Source organism: Quercus robur, chromosome 12, assembly GCF_932294415.1.
Source record: "Quercus robur chromosome 12, dhQueRobu3.1, whole genome shotgun sequence".
Taxonomy (NCBI): Eukaryota; Viridiplantae; Streptophyta; class Magnoliopsida; order Fagales; family Fagaceae; genus Quercus; species Quercus robur.
Window position 1 is genome coordinate 29,639,560 of NC_065545.1, and position 6,054 is coordinate 29,645,613.

Here is a 6,054-nt window from a genome sequence, read left to right on the forward strand (position 1 = left end):
AAGAAGAAGATTTTTTCATTGGCCAAGTGGCCTATTCTTTGAGGAAGCATCCGTTGGTGACATGCATTTGTCTTCTGTCACGCGTTCACTGTCAAGGGAAAGAAAAATGAGAATGCTTGAAGGTTAAAGGTCGGCCTTGCAGCCAAAATTGTAAAAAATGGCTAGATTCAAAACATGTTTCATTTTGTAATGAAAGTGCATTTACACATAACCAAAAGGTCATATTTGTAGCCAAATCTAAAGCAATTTACAAGTGAAAAAGGACAGATAATTATTGCTTCCAAAAAGAAAAAAAAAAAAATGGGGGTAGGGGGAGGAAGAGTTACGACAGATCAATATTGTTTGCAAATTGCAATGATGTTACATACAGAATTTCCAAGTGAGATGGTAAATATACTCTAGGGTTTGTTTCATGAACATCAGACATATCAAAGAAAACCAGAAGAATTGTATTAATTTGTCTCTTCCATTGGCTCTCTTCTTTGTAGAATCAACCGCTGGCTACATGCATTCTTGTCTTTTTTCATGCGTCACAGAGAAACGAATATACCAGAGCTTGCCAAAAGTGACAAAGTAGCTAGATAGATTGAAACAAAGGGCTATTTTATTATAATATACATTGAAAGTGCATAAGCTCACACACATAACAGAAAAGTAGGAAATGGATTCCAAAACTTTAGGAGTTGATAAGCCTCAAGCAGTTTGTATTCCATACCCAGTTCAGAGCCACATAAAAGCAATGTTGAAGTTTTCAGAACTTCTCCACCATAAAGGTTTTCACATAACCTTTGTTAACACTGAGGTCAACCATCAACGTTTTCTGAAATCTAGAGGCCCCAACTCCTTAGATGGCTTGATTGACTTCTGATTCGAAACCATTCCAGACGGTCTCCCTCCATCGGACCCCAATGCCACCCAAGACATTCCTTCTCTTTGTGTTTCCATTACGAAAAACTTCTTGGCCTCATTTTCCAACCTCCTTGTAAAACTCGATAGTGGTACTTCAAGTATTCCCCCATTGACTTGCATTATCTCAGATGGTTTCATGCAATTCACTATCACCGCTGCTCAAGAACTTGGAATCCCAATTGTAATGTTCTTCATTATCGCTGCTTGCAGCTTGATGGGTTTCATGTAGATTCCTCATCTCAAGGATAAAGGCATCATTCCGCTTAAAGGTCTAATGAAATATGCAAAACTACATTGAAATCTTGCATTATTTTATTATGATTAACATCAAATCGTTAAGTTAAAAGGCCTTCTTTGTTTTTGCAGATGAGAGTTATATAACCAATGGATATTTGGACACAGTTATAGATTGGATTCCAGGCAATAGAGACATTCGTCTGAAAGATCTCCCAAGCTTTGTTTGAACTATAGATCCAAATGATATTATCTTTAAATATGTGATCAAAACAGTAGAGAGAGCTCCTACGGCTTCTGGAATTGTTGTTCAAACATTTGACACGTTAGAGCAAGATGTTTTGGATGGTTTCTTGCCCATGCTTCCTCATGTATATGCCATTGGTCCTCTCCAATCATTACTCATTCACTTATCCAATGATCCTTTGAAATCAATTAGATATAGTTTATGGGAGGAAGAAACTGAATGCCTTCATTGGCCTAACTCTAAGACACCAATTTAGTGGTATATGTGAATTTTGGTAGTATAACTATCATGACACCTTCACAATTGGTTGAATTTGGTTGGGGACTAGCAAATTGTAAATATATATTTTTGTGGATAATTAGGCCTGATTTAGTTGTCAGTGAATTAGTGATATTGCCACTTGAGTTCAAGTTTGAAACTAAAGAAAGAGGTCTAATAGCTAGTTGGTGCCCTCAAGAGGAAGTGTTGAACCACCCACCAATTGGAGGGTTCTTAACACATAGTGGGTGGAATTCAAGTATTGAAAGCGTGTGTGCAGGAGTGCCAATGCTTTGTTGGCCATTCTTTGCAGATCAACAAACAAATTGCAAGTATACTTGTAATGATTGGTGCATTGGCATGGAGATTGATAATGATGTGAAGAGAGAGGAAGTGGAGAAGATTGTGAGAGAATTAATGGAAAGAGAAAAGGGTAAGAAAATGAAGAAAAAGGTCATGGAGTGGAAAAAGTTGGCCGAAGAGGCCATTGAGCCACTTGGTTCGTCATCCATTAACTTGAACAATTTGGTGAATGAAGTGCTTTTATCAAAAGGATAGTTGTTTTAGAAAAAAAGTGACAATAAAAACCTTTCTCTATTTGATAGGGAGAATAGAAAAATATAAAAGATATGAAATATTAGAATAATGTATAAGCTCTCTATCATGTGTGTTTTGTAAAAGGGGTGTAAAAACAAAAGGATAAAAAGGGGTTTTACATTTCACTTGGTTAGTTAAGAAGTTCTCTTTTCTTTTGATTCTTTTAAGAGCATGAAACTTAGAGCAATGTGGTCTTAGATGACCAAAAGCACCACAATGGTGACAAACAATGTGTTTAGGTCCACCAGGCTTTTTGGGGAGGGATCTAGTAACATGGTTTTGTTCTCTCTTCACCTTATGACATTGAGGTCTTATATGACCAATCACACCACAATGGTGACAAGTTGGAACAAATTTAGATCCATCCAAAATCTTAGGTTGAGACCTAAACGAAGGCTTTGATTTAATAGCCTTTCTCTCCACCTTTTGATTTCTTTTGTGTGGAGGAATGTACACTGATTTGTCCTTTGAGGTAGAATACACAATAGGCACAAAATCGGGTACCACAACATGATTGCAACAAATATTTTCATTCTTTTTAGCAATAGGTTCAGCAATTAAACACTCGGCATGTATCTTAAGAGATTTATTTTCACATTTTAGCTCATCAACAAGTTTGTTAGACAAAACAAGTTTAGCATCCAAGTCCATATTCAAACATTCAAACTCTTTTAGCTTTTCAAGAGAATTTTCAGCAAGTTTCTTACATTTCTCAACCAATTTGTTGGATTCATTGAGCTTAGCAATTAAATTATCATTTTTCACAAAATAACTTGCTCAAATTCTTATGAAACTTCTTAGCATTTTTCTTCAAGAGTTTGATGTTAGGAATATCAACAACACCCAAAGATTCATGTAACATAGCATCACAATCATGAGGATTATCACTTATAGAGACATTTTCACAAACACGTGGCATGTTACATTCATTAACATCCAAAACATGCATAAAGGCATACAAAGCACTATCCATGGCAGATAAACACAAAGGGTTAAGGATCACACTTAGGTATTTAAACCATAACAAGTGCATCTGCTTTAATACCAATTGAAAGTTCAAATAGTGTGTAAAACACCAATGAACGTTTAGACCTCCAAATACAAAAATACCAATACAAGCTTATAATCAAACAATATATGTGCGGAATATGAAATATAAGCTAAACCCAAATTGGTAAAACACTCTAATCCATAATTAATCATAACCACAGTAGCAATTAAATGATAAAGATTAAGGGAAGAAGGATGCAAACACAAAGATAACACGGCGATGTGTTATTGAAGAGGAAACAGAAGTTCTCGGCGAAAAACCTCTCTGTCGCCCTCCAAGTGGTCAATAATCTAAAAGTTCAAATAGTGTGTAAAATACCTATGAATGTTTAGACCCTTAATTTACAAATTACTAACACAAGCTTATAATCAAACAATATATGTGCGGAATATGAAAATCAAACAATGTATGTGTGGAATATGAAAATAAGCTAAAATAGAATTGGTAAAACAAAATAAACCGAAATTAATCACAACCACAACAATAATTAAAAGGTAAAGATTAAGGGAAGAGAGATGTAAACACAAGGACAACATAGCGATGTGTTATCAAAGAGGAAATCGAAGTCCTCTGTGAAAAACCTCACCCCCGCCCTCCAAGTGGTCAATAATCCACTAGAGAATAAAGTTGGGATACATAAATAGCAGAGGACCCTCCAAGCTTAATCTACCCAATACACCTAGGCCCTCTAAGTTTCTTGCTCCAACAGGGTTACGTCGAACCTTGTTTTCTCTAGTTTACCGGATCCCGCAATAGCCCATTACATAAACCAAAATGAATTGGTCTCTTCCGAACTGCTTCTCAAGTACCAAAAATGCCTCCTCATAGATATGGTTATGGTGAGATAAGGATTTAGCTAATGTACCTCTCAAGGATGTATTAATGGAGAGGGTGAGAGTAGAGGAATTTGGAGAATCAAAGGATGAAGATTGTGGATGAGTCAATCTTGTTTTTCTTTAGGGTTTCTCTCTTAAAATTCTCTTTGAAAGCTTTCTACATTTCGTGGGTATAAGGGTATTTATAGTTGGGTGAGTGAGGAATGCGAACAGTCAGTTTTCATCAAACAGGGCATTCTAGCGACTCGAGCTTGCGACTGGAACAAGTTGCGAATTTGAGTCGCGAGCTAACTGCTTGGCTAGTTTGGAAGTTTTGTCTTGTAGTGCTCTAGCTGGTGTAACCCTTCAGCTCCCCTACGTGCTTCACACGTGTGCCACCTTTGGCAACTCGCCAGTCGCGAGATCCAGTCGTGAGGCACTTCTTGAGTGCACACTCTTGAACTTTTCTTACACTCTCTCACACACTACCTTTACATGATTCCCATCTAAATACAAGGTTTCTAAATACTGAATTACAAGCAAATTTGGCACGGAATAAAGCTAACAAAATGATTGAATAAATTCAACCTTACATAATCCACTAGAGAATAAAAATGGGATATATGAATAGCATAAGACCCTCCAAGCCTAATCTACCCAGTGCACCTAAGCTCTCCAAGTTCTTGCTCCAACAGGGTTACGTCGAACCTTGTTTTCTCTAGCTTACCGAATCTCGCAATCGCCCATTGTATCAACCAAAATGAATTGGTCCTTTCTAAGCTACTTCCTAAGCACCAAAATACCTCCTCATTGATATGGGTATGGTGAGATAGGGATTTGACTAAATGTACCTCTCAAGGATATGTCAATGGAGAGGGTAAGAGTAGAGGAATTTGGAGAATTAAAGGATGAAGATTGTGGATGAGTCAATCTTGTTTTTCTATAGGATTTCTCTCTCAAAATTCTCTTTGGAAACTCTCTACATTTTGTGGGTTTATAGTAGGGTGTATGAGGAATGCGAAGAGTTAGTTACAACCAAATAGGGCATTTTGGCGACTCGACCTCGCGATTGGAACGAATTGCGAGTTTGAGTCGCGAGCTAATTGCCTGGCCAGATTGGAAGTTTTACCCTGTCGTGCTACAGCTGGCATGACCCTTCAGCTCCCCCCGCATCCTTCACACGTGTGCCATTCTGGTGACTTGCCAGTCGCAAGTCAGTTGCAAGATCCAGTCGTGAGGCTCTTCTTGAATGCACACTTCTTGAGATTTTTTCACCCTCTCTCACACACTACCCTTACATAATTCCCACCTAAATACAAGGTATCTAATTGCTAAATTATAAGCAAATTTGGCACGGAATAAAGCCAACACATGATTGAATGAATTCAACCTTACATAGTTCATGGGCTCAGAGCTATCATGTGGTCGTAGTAGTAAGTTTTCTACTCGAAGTAGCAATAGGATCTTAGTGGTTTAAGTTGCTATTGTAATACTTCAATTCTTTCATAGTGGATCTATTTTACCTTGAGGATAGTTAGGTTAAATCTTCCCCAGGTTTTTTTATTGGTTTGGTTTTCCTGGGTTATCATATCGTTGTGTTATTTATTTTCCGCATTGTTTAGATGATATGATATACTTGTGGTAGGTTCTAAAGTGTAGGACTTTATGTATTTAGAACTCTAATTTTTATTGTTGGCAAACCATGATCAAAACAATGTGTTTAGAAGTGTTTGAAGCTAGCTCAAAGTTGTATGTCGATGTAAAGTTGGAATCGAGTGTAAAGCAGAAAGCACTGTGGCTTTCGGCCTGGCTCGATTGATTGAAGCTTAGGCTCGATCAATCGAAGCTCAGGCAGATCGCTTTTCTGTAGAATTTTCCAACTCAGCCCTATTTGTTTTAAAACGTTTTTAGGGTTTCTTATTTGTCCTAAGTATAAAAGGCAA

At 37.3% G+C, this 6,054-nt stretch overlaps 1 pseudogene; it reads left to right on the plus strand.

Annotated features, from left to right (window-relative positions):
* Nucleotides 1-661: 661 nt before the first annotated feature.
* LOC126709626 (7-deoxyloganetin glucosyltransferase-like) lies at nucleotides 662-2,206 on the plus strand (annotated as a pseudogene).
* Nucleotides 2,207-6,054: the final 3,848 nt, after the last annotated feature.